We start from the raw sequence: 14,054 nt of genomic DNA on the forward strand, positions 1-14,054 counted from the left end.
AGCAGCAGCTACATATTATATACTTCATTCTACAGAATTAAATTATTTAACTATGGAAGAAAGAAACACTTTCCTAATCCTATGATCATAATTCTAGAAGAGAATTTTTCTTGGTGATGCAGTTGCTGTTGAAATGTTCTTTCTGTGACACTGTCACCATGGGTTTTTATCATGAACAGAAGGCATTTCCATCTATCTATAGGGAACAGAGCTTGTGCATCACCTGATCTAAGCTGGTGTTTTGTGACATTTGAATAGATTAGTAATACTCTGCATTTGGGAAGAAAAAATTCCATCTTTACTAAAATTTAATTTTAAAAATCTCATTTAAGAAAAGCTCAGAATGGTTATATTCTTTTTTTTTTTTCAAATGTACTGACTTATTGAGTAAGATCATTCTCTGATAACTCTGCAATGAATAATACTCATACTAATACCCTGATCATCTTCAAACAATAAGCATTGTCATGGTAACTACATATCATGGGAAAACAAACTGTGCAAATGAGCTTCTTCCATAGCTTTAATTATGCAAATAGAAAATTGAAAGAGTTCATTTTAAGGATTCAGTTTCCTATTTAAGTATTGACTGAAGTAAATGACTCAAGCACTTCTCCACATCTGACTGTTGATATGTTGAAGACGTTAATGTGATTATGTCTGTCTGGATTTGTGTTGACATTTAATACAGGAAACAATTTAAATTTCTGCTTAATGTTTTACTTTAAAGCCCAGTAGCGGAATCTGATTCAGTTGTTTTAATCAGTTATTCTGACTGCCATTTTCTGCATTCAGTGCATGTAATTTAGTGACTGCTATGAAGCAAACTACTGACTTTTTAGTTCTAATACAATCAGTTTGAGTAGTTGTACAGGAAAAATAAGGGCTAACATTACAGATTTATTTATTCCTTTAGTGTATATTTATAAGCACTTGCAATATGTACAAGGTGCTGTTAAGGGTACTCAAGTGAAAGTTAGATGTGTAATTCCCTTAACACTTGACTCAGTAGGAGACATAAGATAGAACAACTAAAATGCAGTGTGGTATGGGTTATGTGCATATCACTGTATAAGTGCTCATGATGAATGGAACATAAAGCCCTGTTACCAGCAGAGACCATGCAGATTGACTAAATGATTCAGAGTGGAGAGAAGTGGGAAATTAAGAAAGAAAAGACAGATTAAGGAAGCTGGTGATAGAGAGGCTCATTAAAAGGCATTATAAGTCCACTGGACTGACTTGGATAATTATGGATAATTACAAATCAATGAATGGAAGGTTTTTTTTTTTTTACTTCTTTTTCTTCTTCAAATGGAGATTTTTCTGTAGAGGCTTAGAAAACCAGAAAACCATAAATAGGATATCCCTAAAGAAATAATAAATGAGGGGTAGATCATGGCCAGCAAATTCAAGTAGATATCATAACCCTCTTTAAAATCAGACCACTGAGGAGTAATGTGGCAAATCACACACACACACACACACACACACACACACACACACACAGATTTAGGATGAAAAATGTTAGTTCCTCAGTCATGTCTGACTCTTTGTGACCCCATGGACTGTAGCTTGCCAGGCTCCTCTGTCCATGGAATTCTCCAGGCAAGAATACTGGAGTGGGTTGCCGTTCCATTCTCCAAGAATAGAAACAAAAGTGGCATTGTTAAGGAATTGATTTTTAGTCTGCTCGATCCGATGGGCGCTATGTTCAAGGCTTGTCTAATACGGATTGCGAAGGCAGCACTACAGAAGTAAGGGATGGTAGGAATGGAGGACTTAAGCACATGCTGAATGTTTCAACTTATAATTTCTCTTGAAAAAGAACAAAAATATTGAGAAAGCGGCTGCATTAGGGGTAATTCTGACAGCCAAGGAGAAAAATTTTATACAGGTAAATATGAGGTGCTTTTTAGTAGAAGAGAGTCATGTTATATTGGATAAATATATAGCAAAGAAGAAATTACAGAACATTATTAGAAGATATTCTCATTTTCCTGAAAGTCCATTATGAAGGTAAAAGCATAAAAGGATAATTATGTTCTGTTAATCGCCTTCCAACTAAGTACAAGAAACACAATATAGAAAGCTGTATTTGAATTTAACAAATTATTAAGCAGATGTTAGTTCATTAGAAAGAAAACCCTGTATATTAGGAATTTAAAATTGATATGCCTTTGGCAGTAAGTGCTTCCAGAGGTAGTAGATTTGCAGGTAAACTTGCACTGAAACACTAGAAGATTATTTTTTCACCAACTGTCAACCTTTATCTGATAAATATTAAGGGGAAAATATCCTTAAAGTAAAATTAACATAAAAATAAAATTAGGAAAGCAATTGTAAAAGCAAACAAAAACAGTAAGATCAAGCATTTTCACTGCTTCTAGCTCAGCCTCTAATGCCAATATTAAGCAAGTATTATTTCATCAAATTGTCAACATTTCAGAGAGATGGCATAGAACGATCGGTTTAATAGGTATCAGTTCAGTTTAGTCGCTCAGTCGTGTCCAACTCTTTGCGACCACATGAATTGCAGCACAACAGGCCTCCCTGTCCATCACCAACTCCCGGAGTTCACTCAGACTCACATCCATCAAGTCAGTGATGCCATCCAGCCATCTCATCCTCTGTCGTCCCCTTCTCCTCCTGCCCCAATCCCTCCCAGCATCAGAGTCTTTTCCAATGAGTCAACTCTTCACATGAGGTGGCCAAAGTACTGGAGTTTCAGCTTTAGCATCGTTCCTTCCAAAGAAATCCCAGGGCTGATCTCCTTCACAATGGACTGGTTGGATCTGCTTGCAGTCCAAGGGACTCACAAGAGGCCTCTCCAACACCACAGTTCAAAAGCATCAATTCTTCGGCACTCAGCTTTCTTCACAGTCCAACTCTCACATCCATACATGACCACAGGAAAAACCATAGCCTTGACTAGACGGACCTTTGTTGGCAAAGTAATTTCTCTGCTTTTGAATATGCTATCTAGGTTGGTCATAACTTTCCTTCCAAGGAGTAAGCGTCTTTTAATTTCATGGCTGCAGTTAAACCATCTGCAGTGATTTTGGAGCCCAAAAAATAAAGTCTGACACTGTTTCCACTGTTTCCCCATGTATTTCCCATGAAGTGATGGGACCGGATGCCATGATCTTCGTTTTCTGAATGTTGAGCTTCAAGCCAACTTTTTCACTCTCCACTTTCACTTTCAACAAGAGGCTTTTTAGTTCTTCTTCACTTTCTGCCATAAGGGTGGTGTCTTCTGCATATCTGAGGTTATTGATATTTCTCCCGGCAATCTTGATTTCAGCTTGTGTTTCTTCCAGTCCAGTGTTTCTCATGATAAGCCCTGAAATAAGAAGTGCTCATTCTGAAGTCAATTATGGACTAAAGAAATCAGAGGTTTTCATTAAGTATTGAATTTGGTGGAGGTTTATACACTTAAGTGTATTTTTCCAATAAAATAGTAATTCCGGTATCCAATAATGAATGGCTAAGTATAACTTTATGAATCTTATCAAAGTCATTTATGCTACCCAAGAACCAGGAGAGACCCTAGTACCTTCTTTTTCAAAATATGATCTGTAGAATGGTAGCAATGACATTTCCTGGGAGCTATTAGAACTGGAAAGATCCCAGGCACGCTGAATCAGAATCTGCATTCTAAGAAGTTCCTAGATGACCCCTTCCAGATATGACATCCACTTTCCTTTCTTTCTGCCTAAAAATTTCTATATGATATAAGTTTCCCCCACCATTGGCAGATTTTTCCTTGTAGTTTTTGAATGAGCTCCTTGGCAAGAATGTGTGATTGTTTTGAGTTATAATGAAATTTGGCGGCCTCCAGGGATGCTGTGTGAGTGGAACATAGATCTCTTAGCCTTCTGGAGTTCACTGATTCACTCTTTTGAGGTCAGATTTGGGGCTCTGTATACATGATGCCAACATAAATTGAAAAGTGAAAAAAATACAATGTAAATTTTCTTTGATATGGTGAATGATGTTAGGCAGTGTTACAGATTTCTTTTGTCTTCAACTTACTGGAGTTAGAATATGACTCAATGTCATGAGGAATGAGGTCACTGCTCTGGCAAGAAATATGATCTGTGTTATGACTCAGAACTCAGCAGAAAATGGTCATCTCACTTTAATCCCTTTGCAGCTTTGAGCTGGCTATGCTGTCTGTATCGGTCAAGTATTACTGTGTAACAAATACAGCAAACCTATTTTATTAACTCCTGACTCAATGAGTAGACAGTTTGGACTGGTCTCAGTTGAGTTACTGTTTATCTTGCCTGGATTCACTGAAGTCACTGCAATTAGCTTATGAATCACATGAGAGTTGATTGATCCTGGGTGACCTTTTCCATGTCTGGTTTTTTGCTAGGGTTGATAAACTATACGTCTTCAGAAGGTTAACCCAGGCTTTTTCACATAGAAACTGAGTTCCAAAAACAGTAAGTTCCAATTTTTTTTAAACTTTTACTTTTTAAGCACTTTTTAAGTTTTAATTTGCATCATTGTTTCTAATATTCCATTAGCTAAAACAAACCACATCGCTAAGTTCATACCAAGGGGTAAAGATATACATACACAGGTTCTATCACTTGATATGCTCAGATGCTCAGTTTCTATCCAACTCTTTACAACCCCATGGACTGTAGCCTGCCAGGCTCCTCTGTCCATGGATTCTGCTGGCAAGAATACTGGAGTGAAGTGCCATTTCCTCCTCCAGGGGATCTTCCCAACCCAGGGATCAAACCTGTGCCTCTTCTGTCTTGTCTCCTGCATTGGTAAGAGGATTATTTACCACTGGAGCCACCTGGGAAGCACCCTATCACTGGAGAGATGGTGTAAAATGCCTTGGCCTTTTTTTTTTCTCAACTTACCACCTCTCTATCCCAAAATAATGAAAAGGTTTTATGAATCTGTACCTCTTTCTTGTAAGCATTTTTCTGTTATTAGAAAATAACCTAATGGCAATGAAACTGTAGTATGTGTCAGACATGCCATAAGAACTCTAAAATCATGGAATGTGACTTTGAACTTGATCAGCAAAGGGCACTTTGTTATCTACTCTGAAGGTCCACTTCCCTGCTTTTACTCTAGAAAATCTGTATTTGTGAGTGGATCTCTATTTTGTCTTGTTTATTTCACTTCTTTTGCATCAATAAAATCTGCACCTGTTTGTTCTGGCATTGAGAGCAGCTGTCTGCTCTGTAGCAGTATTTCCCACCTGAGTAGCTGAGCTGCTTCTCAGTGGCAGACATCTTTGTCAGCATTGGTGGGAAATGAGCATCTTGGCTAATTTGGGTGCTTCCCTTTGGACTTGGTTAAACAGGAGAGAACAGGAAGTGTTTGACTCCCAGATCTGTACTATGAGAAGTTTTGTAAGACGCAAACAGTGAGTGAGAAAAGCATCAGAAAGAGGTGGGTGGTACATGATATAAAGTGGTATTAATAACTGATGTGAATTGTGAGGTAGAAGAATATATACCAAGGGACTTTTTGATTGTGTCACAGTAAACATGTGAGCAAAGCCTTCACAGTTTTTTTTTTTTAATCGAGGTATAGTTCATTTCATATTAGTTTCAGGTGTACAGCAGACTGATTTAATATATTTACAGTTCATACTCCATTTAAAGTTACTAGAAAATGTTGACTATATTTTCTATGCTGTACAATTAGCTTGTTTATTTTACATATGTAGTAGTTTGTACCTCTTAATCCCCTCTCCTTATTTTGTCCCTCTCCTCAACCCCCAATGGTAATCACTAGTTTCTTCTCTATGTCTGTGAGTCTATTTCTGTTTTGTTACATTCATTCATTTTTTAGGTTCCACATATAAATGATAACATACAGAACTTGTCACTCTCCATCTGACTTATTTCACCTAGAAAGCACTATGCCTTCCAGATCATCCATATTATTAAAGCCTTTCTAGTTTTACATGATGCAAAAACACCTGGAATATGTGAATAAATTAAGATATAATTTTCTTGTGTTGGACTCTGTTCATACCTGAAATATATACGTAATATATATTAATATATATTCTATACATGTATCATATGTGTATATATATATATTTGTCAGTGGTGCTTGTTTTCTTCGTTTTCTCCATGTCATTGCATGTATCAGTAGTTTGTCCCTTGTCATTGCTGAGTATACTCTGTTGTATGAATACCCCCACAGTTTGTTATTCCATTTACTTACTGATTGATATTTGAAATGTTTCTAGTTCTTGACTACCATAAATAAAATTTCTATGAATAATTTTATATGACTCTTAGTGTGGAAAAAAGTTTTACTTTATCTCAAGTAGGAGTAGGATTGCTGTGTTATATGGGAAGTGTATGATTAATTTTACAAGAAAGTGACTTTCTATATTCCAAAGTGATTGTACTATTTTTCACCTTTCCAGTCATCTGTGAGAGTCCCACTTGCTTGATATCATTGCTAACATTTGGTATTGCTAGCCTTTTTAATACCAGTCATTTTAGCAAGTAAGATTTAATATCTCACTGGTTTTAATATTAATTTTCCTGGTCATTAACTTTACTGAGGCTCTTTTAATGTAATTAATGGTCATTTTATATCTTTTCAAATATTTTGTGAATTTTTTGTTGGGTTGTCTTTCTTCATATTATTAAGTTGTGAGGGTTCTTTATATATTTGCATACAAACACTTTACCACTTGTATGTAAATATATGTATATATTTTATATTTGCATATTTGTGGAAAATCCTGTCTTCCAATCTATGGCTTGCCTTTTCTTTCTTCTCAATGATGTCATTTAAGAGCAGAAATTATGAACGTTAGTGGAGTTTCATTTATTCTTACTTTTTAATACTGTGTTTTATGTCTTTTCTATGAAAACTTTGTCTAACACAAGGTTAAAAAGATGTTCTCCTATGTTCTCTTTAAAAGATTTATAAATTTAACATTTATGTTTAATTCTACATTACTTTTCAAATTCATTTCTATGAAAATGTGATTCAAGAGTCAAAGTTCTTTCTGTTTTTCATACAGATATTTTTGACAGCACTATTTATTGAAACGACTATACTTTCAGCATTGAAATTTGTTGGCACATTTGTCAAAAAGTATATAATCACCTACATATGATTTCTGCCTAGATTCTGGATCTAAGTTCCACTGATCTAACTTTATACCTATGAAACACTGTTTTGATAACTGTAGCTTTAAAATCAGATAGTTTAAGGACTTCATTTTTCTTTTCTTTTCCAGCATTGTGTTGGCTATTGTGAAGTCCTTGAGTGACCTTGTTAAATTTGCTTATAGAATCCAGAAGTTTGTTTTTTTTTTAGATTCCTCAGAGTTCTCTGCAGTCCTGTCATCTGTCAATAGATTTGCCTATGTCTTTCTGTCCTGCATGTTTCTTTAGTATTTTCTCTTTATCATATCTCTAGTGTAATATTAAATAAAAATGGTGACAGTGGGCATGTTTGCCTTGCTCCTGTTTTGGAAGGAAAGCTTTCAGACTTTAACCATTAAGTATATTATTAGCTGTAGTTTTTTCACTTCAAAAGCTTTTTATCAAATTGAACAAATGTCTTTCAATTTTGAGTTTCCTGAAACTTTTTATCATGACATGGTGTTGAATTTAAGATTACTTTAATGTTTTCTTTAGATCTGTTATAGGAGTTTATTACATTGATTGACTTAAAATGTGGAACCAACCTTGCATTACTGAGATCAGTTGCACTAAGTAATGGTATGTAATCCTTTTATATACTGCTGAATTCAGTGTTTTATATACTGCTAAATTCAGTACTCTCCTGGATTCAATTTGTTAACATTTTGCAGAGAAATCAAGTTGCCAACATTAATATTAGTTTTTAAACTATTATATGTTCTATGAGTTTCTCTTCTTGTAGTATCTTTCTCAGGTTTTATGTTCAGGTTATACTGGCCTTATAAAATGAGATGGAAATGTTCCTTCTGCTGCTGATTTATAAAGGAATTGTATGAAATTAATGTTTGTTTTCACTTACTATTTATTTAAAGTTATCAGTAAAATCATTTGGATCTGGAATTTAGAGTGTTTTATTTTGCATTAATTTCTTTTAAAACAGATTTAGGGCTATTTGGAATTCACTTTTCTCCTGATATTGTTTTGATAAATTAATGCCTTTGACCTATTTATCTAGGTTATTAAACATATTAGCACAGAGACTTCCCTGGTAGTCCAGTTGTTAAGATTCCATACTCCAATGCAGGGGGCACCGATTCAGACCCTGCCTGGGGAGCAAAGGTTACATATGCCTTGTGGCCAAAAAACCAAAACATAAAACAGGAGCAATATTGTAACAAATTCATTAAAAACTTTAAAATGCTAATAAATAAATAAACCTTAAAAAAGGATCTACATATATTAGTACAAAGTTGTTCCAAATATTATCTTGTAAACCTTTCAGTGTTTTTGTATGGTCTGCATTCATATCCCTCTTTCATTACTAATATTATTGATTTGTTTTCTTTATCTCATTTAAAATTATTCTGACTAGGAGTTTATCAACCCTACTAATATTTTTAAAGAACTAACTTTTGGTTTTAAAAGATTTCTCTACTTCATTGATTTCTGTTCTTATCTTTATTACATTTTTTACATTCCTTTATTACATTCCTTACATTTATTTACTAAGGCTTTATTTTACTTTTCCTAGACTTTTAAAAGTAGAAACTTAAATACATAATTTTTATATTGGCCTGTTTCTCCTACTAAAGACATTTAAAACTATAAATTTCCATATAAACTCTGCTTTTGCTTGCTCTAATAAATTGTAATATGTTAATTTCATTATTATTTAGTTCAAAATAATTACTTCTTTTGGAATTTCTTTAGTACCTCATGGGTTACTTAAGGCATATTATTTTATTTCCAAATATTTTGTAATTTTTCTAGATAACTTATAGGTGTTAATTTTTTAGTTTAACCCCATTCTGATCAAAGACATCAATGAGATGTCAATACTTTTACAATTTGGGAGATTTATTTTATGCCCTAACTATGGTTTATGGGGATTAAAAACTCCATGTAAGATTGAAATATGTTTCTATTTTTTGTTTAGTATTTTGTTAATATCAATTAAGTCAGTTTGGATAGTTGTGCTGTTATATCTTTTCTGAGTTTTACCTACTTTTGTCTTTTTAATCTTATGCTACTCTTTACCATACAATTTTCTGCTGGTATTCAGGAAGCCACCATACCAGCTCTATATCCCCAAATATTTATGTCTTTGTATTTCAAGTGCATCTCTCCTACAAAGCATATAGTTCAGTCTTGCTTTTGTGTTTAGTCTGACATTTTCTTCATTTAAATTATTCTATGGTCTATTTACACTTAGTATAATTACCTGTGCGTCTGGGTTTGAATCTGCCATGCTAGTATTTGCTTATCACTTGTCTCTTTTGTTTTTTGTTCCTTCGTTTCCACTTTCTTGATCTTTGGGGTTAATCAGTATTTTTTTGAACTGCATTCTATTTTCTCTATTTGCTTCTTGCCTTTCCCTTATTTTATTATGTGCTCTAGGGCTCAAAATTTGCAATCTTCATTTATCAGAGGCCATTCAGTGTCAATATTGTTTACTGCTTCAAACGTTCGCTTTATGCCCAATAATGTACACTTTCTACACCCTGCTGACCACTGAACACTTACTGCTAAATCACTATACTTTACCCACCACCCTTCATTTTTGCTATCATCTCCTTCACATCTGAGTCTGGCTTTGATGCTTGCCATTTAAACTGTGCTTTTTGCCTCTTAGTACATCTTATAAATTTTTTCTTGAGGTACTGGGTCAAAGGAATTGCTGTAAATAGTCCTTTAGCAATGGGGTGGTAAGCTGTGGGAAAACACTATGTTGGGAACAATTGAAGGAAAATGAGAAGGAGGCGGCAGGGAATGACATAGTTAGATAGCATCACTGACTCAATGAGCATGAATTTGAGAAAACTCCCAAATAGAATGGTGGACAGAGGAGCCTGATGTGCTGCAGTCCATGGGGTCACAAAGAGTCAGATATAACTTAACGACTGAACAACAACAAATGTGTGGGAAGAGGATGCATTCTATGACCTACGATGAGGTTTCAGTCTTTTGGTAGCCTGTGCTTCTGGACTGTGAACTTGGTGAGTCATTTTTTTTCATCCTCTTAGATGGAGCAGTATGGGTAGAGTGGGCTATGGCTGGTTATTTCCTTTTCCCCAGGTCAGGTAGGATCTGATAATACTCCAGCAGGTTAAAAGTGAAAGTGAAAGTTGTTCAGTCATGTCCAACTCTTTAGGACCCCATGGACTATAGCCTGCCAGGTTCCTCTGTCCATGGAATTCTCCAGGCCAGAATACTGGAGTGGGTAGCTGTTCCCTTCCTCCCAACCCAGGAATTGAACCCAGGTCTCGCGCATTTCAGGCAGATTCCTCACCACCTGAGACACCAGGGAGCTCTGGTTAACTACTTTTCCCTCGGGGCAGACCTTATTAAGAAGAACAGAGTGCTCCAGTATGTTTCAAAATGGTTGCTTTGCCCCTTCTCTTGCCACAAGCAGGAGGGGATTTTTCTCAGGTATTCACTGGGGGAAACTGGTCAAGCTCCTGTCGATAAAATTCACAAGAGTATAGGGCTCCTCTATGAGTTGATCCTCCTGGATTTTTAATCTCTCAGATTTGTCTTTGGTAACCATCTCCGTTCAGTTCAGTCACTCGTGTGACTGAAAAAGAGTCAATCGTGTCCGACTCTTTGCGACCCCATGGACTGCAGGACGATAGGCCTCCCTGTCCATCACCAACTCCCAGAGTTTACCCAAACTCATGTCCATCGAGTCGGTGATACCATCCAACCATCTCATCCTCTGTTGTCCCCTTCTTCTCCCGCCTTCAATCTTCCCCAGCATCAGGGTCTTTTCCAATGAGTTGGTTCTTTGCAGAAGGTGGCCAAAGTATTGGAGTTTCAGCTTCAGCATGAGTCCTTCCAATGAATATTCAGGACTAATTTCCTTTAGGATGGACTTGTTGGATCTCCCTGCTGTCCAAGAGACTCTCAAGAATTTTCTCCAACACCAGTTAAAAGCATCAATTCTTCAGCATTCAGCTTTCTTTATAGTCCAACTCTCACATCCATACACGACTACTGGAAAAACCATAGACTTGACTAGATGGACCTTTGTTGGCAAAGTAATGTCTCTGCTTTTTAATATGCTGTGTCAGTTGGTCATAACTTTCCTGCCAAGGTGTAAGCATCTTTAAATTTCATGGCTACAGTCACCATCTGCAGTGATTTTGGGGCCCCCAAATATAAAGTCTGTCACTGTTTCCCCACCTATTTGCCATAAAGTGATGGGACTGGATGCCATGATCTTAGTTTTTTGAATGTTAAGCTTTAAGCCAACTTTTTCACTTTCCTCTTTCACTTTCATCAAGAGGCTCTTTAGTTCTTCTTCACTTTCTGCCATAAGGTTGGTGTCATCTGCATATCTGAGGTTACTGATATTTTCCCAGCAATCTTGATTCCAGCTTGTGCTTCATCCAGCCCAGCATTTCTCAAGATGTACTATGCATATAAGTTAAATAAGCAGGGTGACAATATACAACCTTGACATACTCCTTTCCCTATTTGGAACCAGTCTGTTGTTCCATGACCAGTTCTAACTGTTGCTTCTTGGCCTGCATAGAGATTTCTTAGGAGGCAGGTCAGGTGGTCTGGTAGTCCCATCTCGTTCAGAATTTCCCACAGTTTATTGTGATCCACACAGTCAAAGACTTTGGCACAGTCAATAAAGCAGAAATAGATGTTTTTCTGGAACTGTCTTGCTTTTTCCATGATCCAGCAGATGTTGGCAATTTGATCTCTGGTTCCTCTGCCTTTCCTAAATCCAGCTTGAACATCTGGAAATTCATGGTTCACGCATTGCTGAAGCCTGGCTTGGAGAATCTTGAGCATTACTTTACTAGCATGTGAGATGAGTGCAATTGTGGGGTAGTTTGAGCATTCTTTGGCATTGCCTTTCTTTGGGATTAGGATGAAAACTGACCTTTTCCCGTCCTGTGGCCACTGCTGAGTTTCCAAATTTACTGGCTTATTGAGTGCAGCACTTTCATAGCATCATCTTTTAAGATTTGAAATAGCTCAACTGGAATTCCATCACTTCCACTAGCTTTGTTCGTAGTGATGCTTCCTAAGGTCCACTTGAGTTCACACTCCACGATGTCTGGCTCTAGGTGAGTGATCACACCATCGTGATTATCTGGGTTGTGAAGATCTTTGTACAGTTCTTCTGTATATTCTTGCCACCTCTTCTTAATATCTTCTGTTTCTTTTAGGTCCATACCATTTCTGTCCTTTATTGAGCTCATCTTGGCATAAATATTTCCTTGGTATCTCTAATTTTCTTGAAGAGATATCTAAGAAGAGATCTCTTTCCCATTCTATTGTTTTCCTCTGTTTCTTTGCATTGATCACTCAGGAAGGCTTTCTTATTTCTCCTTGCTATTCTTTGGAACTGTGCATTCAAATGGGTATCTCTTTCCTTTTCTCCTTTGCTTTTTGCTTCTCTTCTTTACACAGCTACATGTAAGGCCTCCTCAGACAACCATTTTCCTTTTTTGCATTTCTTTTTCTTGGGGATGGTCTTGATCCCTGTCTCCTGTACAATGTCACAAACCTCATTCCATAGTTCATCAGGCACTCTGTCTTATCAGATCTAGTCCCTTAAATCTATTTCTCACTTCCACTGTATAATCATAAGAAATTTGATTTAGGTCATACCTGAATGGTCTAGTGGTTTTCTCCACTTTCTTCAATTTCAGTCTGAATTTGGCAATAAGGAGCTCATGATCTGATTTAGGTCATACCTGAACGGTCTAGTGGTTTTCTCCACTTTCTTCAATTTCAGTCTGAATTTGGCAATAAGGAGCTCATGATCTGAGCCACAGTCAGCTCCTGGTCTTGTTTTTGCTGACTGTATAGAGCTTCTCCATCTTTGGCTGCAAAGAACATAATCAATCTGATTTCGATGTTGACCATCTGGTGATGCCCATGTGTAGAGTCTTCTCTTGTGTTGTTGAAAGAGGGTGCTCGTTATGACCAGTGCATTCTCTTGGCAAAACTCTTTTAGCCTTTGCCCTGCTTCATTCTATACTCCAAGGCCAGATTTGCCTGAATAGTTTTTTAATTCCTGTTGAGGTTTTCTCATCCAGCACTACTTCCTGAAGAGATATCTGTTTGTGGATTTCAGCTGTTTCCCAAAGAAAATGTAAAATGCTTCAACCAGTTTGCCTGAAATCATTGAACTGCCTCAAAAGGCACAAACCTTCAAAAACTTCTAATTGTTCAGTTCAGTTCTGCCAGGTAAATTGCTTTGGCTATTTTAAGTGCAAAGAATTGGAACATACACCATAATTGTAGCTAAAATCCTTCATCTTAAAACAAATTGTATTAATGTTTATTTTTCCCTGGCCAATTTTTTTTTCCCATGGCCATGTTTTCTCTGGAGGTTTCATGACACCAATTCAAATTAAGATAAATGTGGATTAATCTACAGATTATGGATTTTGCCACTATTACACCATGTAAGTCATATTTTCAAAAGGGTTTATAAATATTTTTTGGAAAAGTGGTTTAATTCAAATAACATTTGTTGGTAAAGATACCCAGAGTTTTATGCTTGAATGTCTAGTATTTTCTCCAAAGCATGTGGGAAATTATTTTTCCTTTTAAGCCTTTCATGATTGTGATAAGAAATGCATGTAAATATATAACATGTATACATGCTACCAGCAGAATGTAGTATTATAGGTCTTAAGAAGAGTAAGTCCATAGCATAATTAATATAGACATAGAAATAACTAATAAATTGTATGCTGCTACTGCTAAGTTGCTTCAGTCGTGTCCGACTGTGTGACCCCATAGACGGCAGCCCACCAGGCTCCCCCTGTATTTGTATATTTATACTTTATTTTTCTGGGCTCCAAAATCACTGCAGATGGTGATTGCAGCCATGAAATTAGAAGACCTTATTCCTTGGAAGGAAAGTTATGA

General features: G+C 36.3%; 1 long non-coding RNA gene across 3 annotated transcripts in view; it reads left to right on the top strand.

Moving 5' to 3' along the window:
- LOC139187180 (uncharacterized) overlaps positions 1-14,054 on the top strand; it is a 75,607-nt gene that overhangs the window by 22,210 nt on the left and 39,343 nt on the right. The window contains exon 1 of one of the 3 annotated variants that reach the window (XR_011570792.1): positions 4,084-4,451. The exons of the other annotated variants lie outside the window; for them this stretch is intronic. This is a non-coding gene — a long non-coding RNA (uncharacterized lncRNA). Of the gene's footprint in view, positions 1-4,083; positions 4,452-14,054 lie in introns of those variants that run through there. 3 annotated transcript variants of the gene reach the window in all.

Source organism: Bos indicus, chromosome 15, assembly GCF_029378745.1.
Source record: "Bos indicus isolate NIAB-ARS_2022 breed Sahiwal x Tharparkar chromosome 15, NIAB-ARS_B.indTharparkar_mat_pri_1.0, whole genome shotgun sequence".
Lineage (NCBI taxonomy): Eukaryota > Metazoa > Chordata > Mammalia > Artiodactyla > Bovidae > Bos > Bos indicus.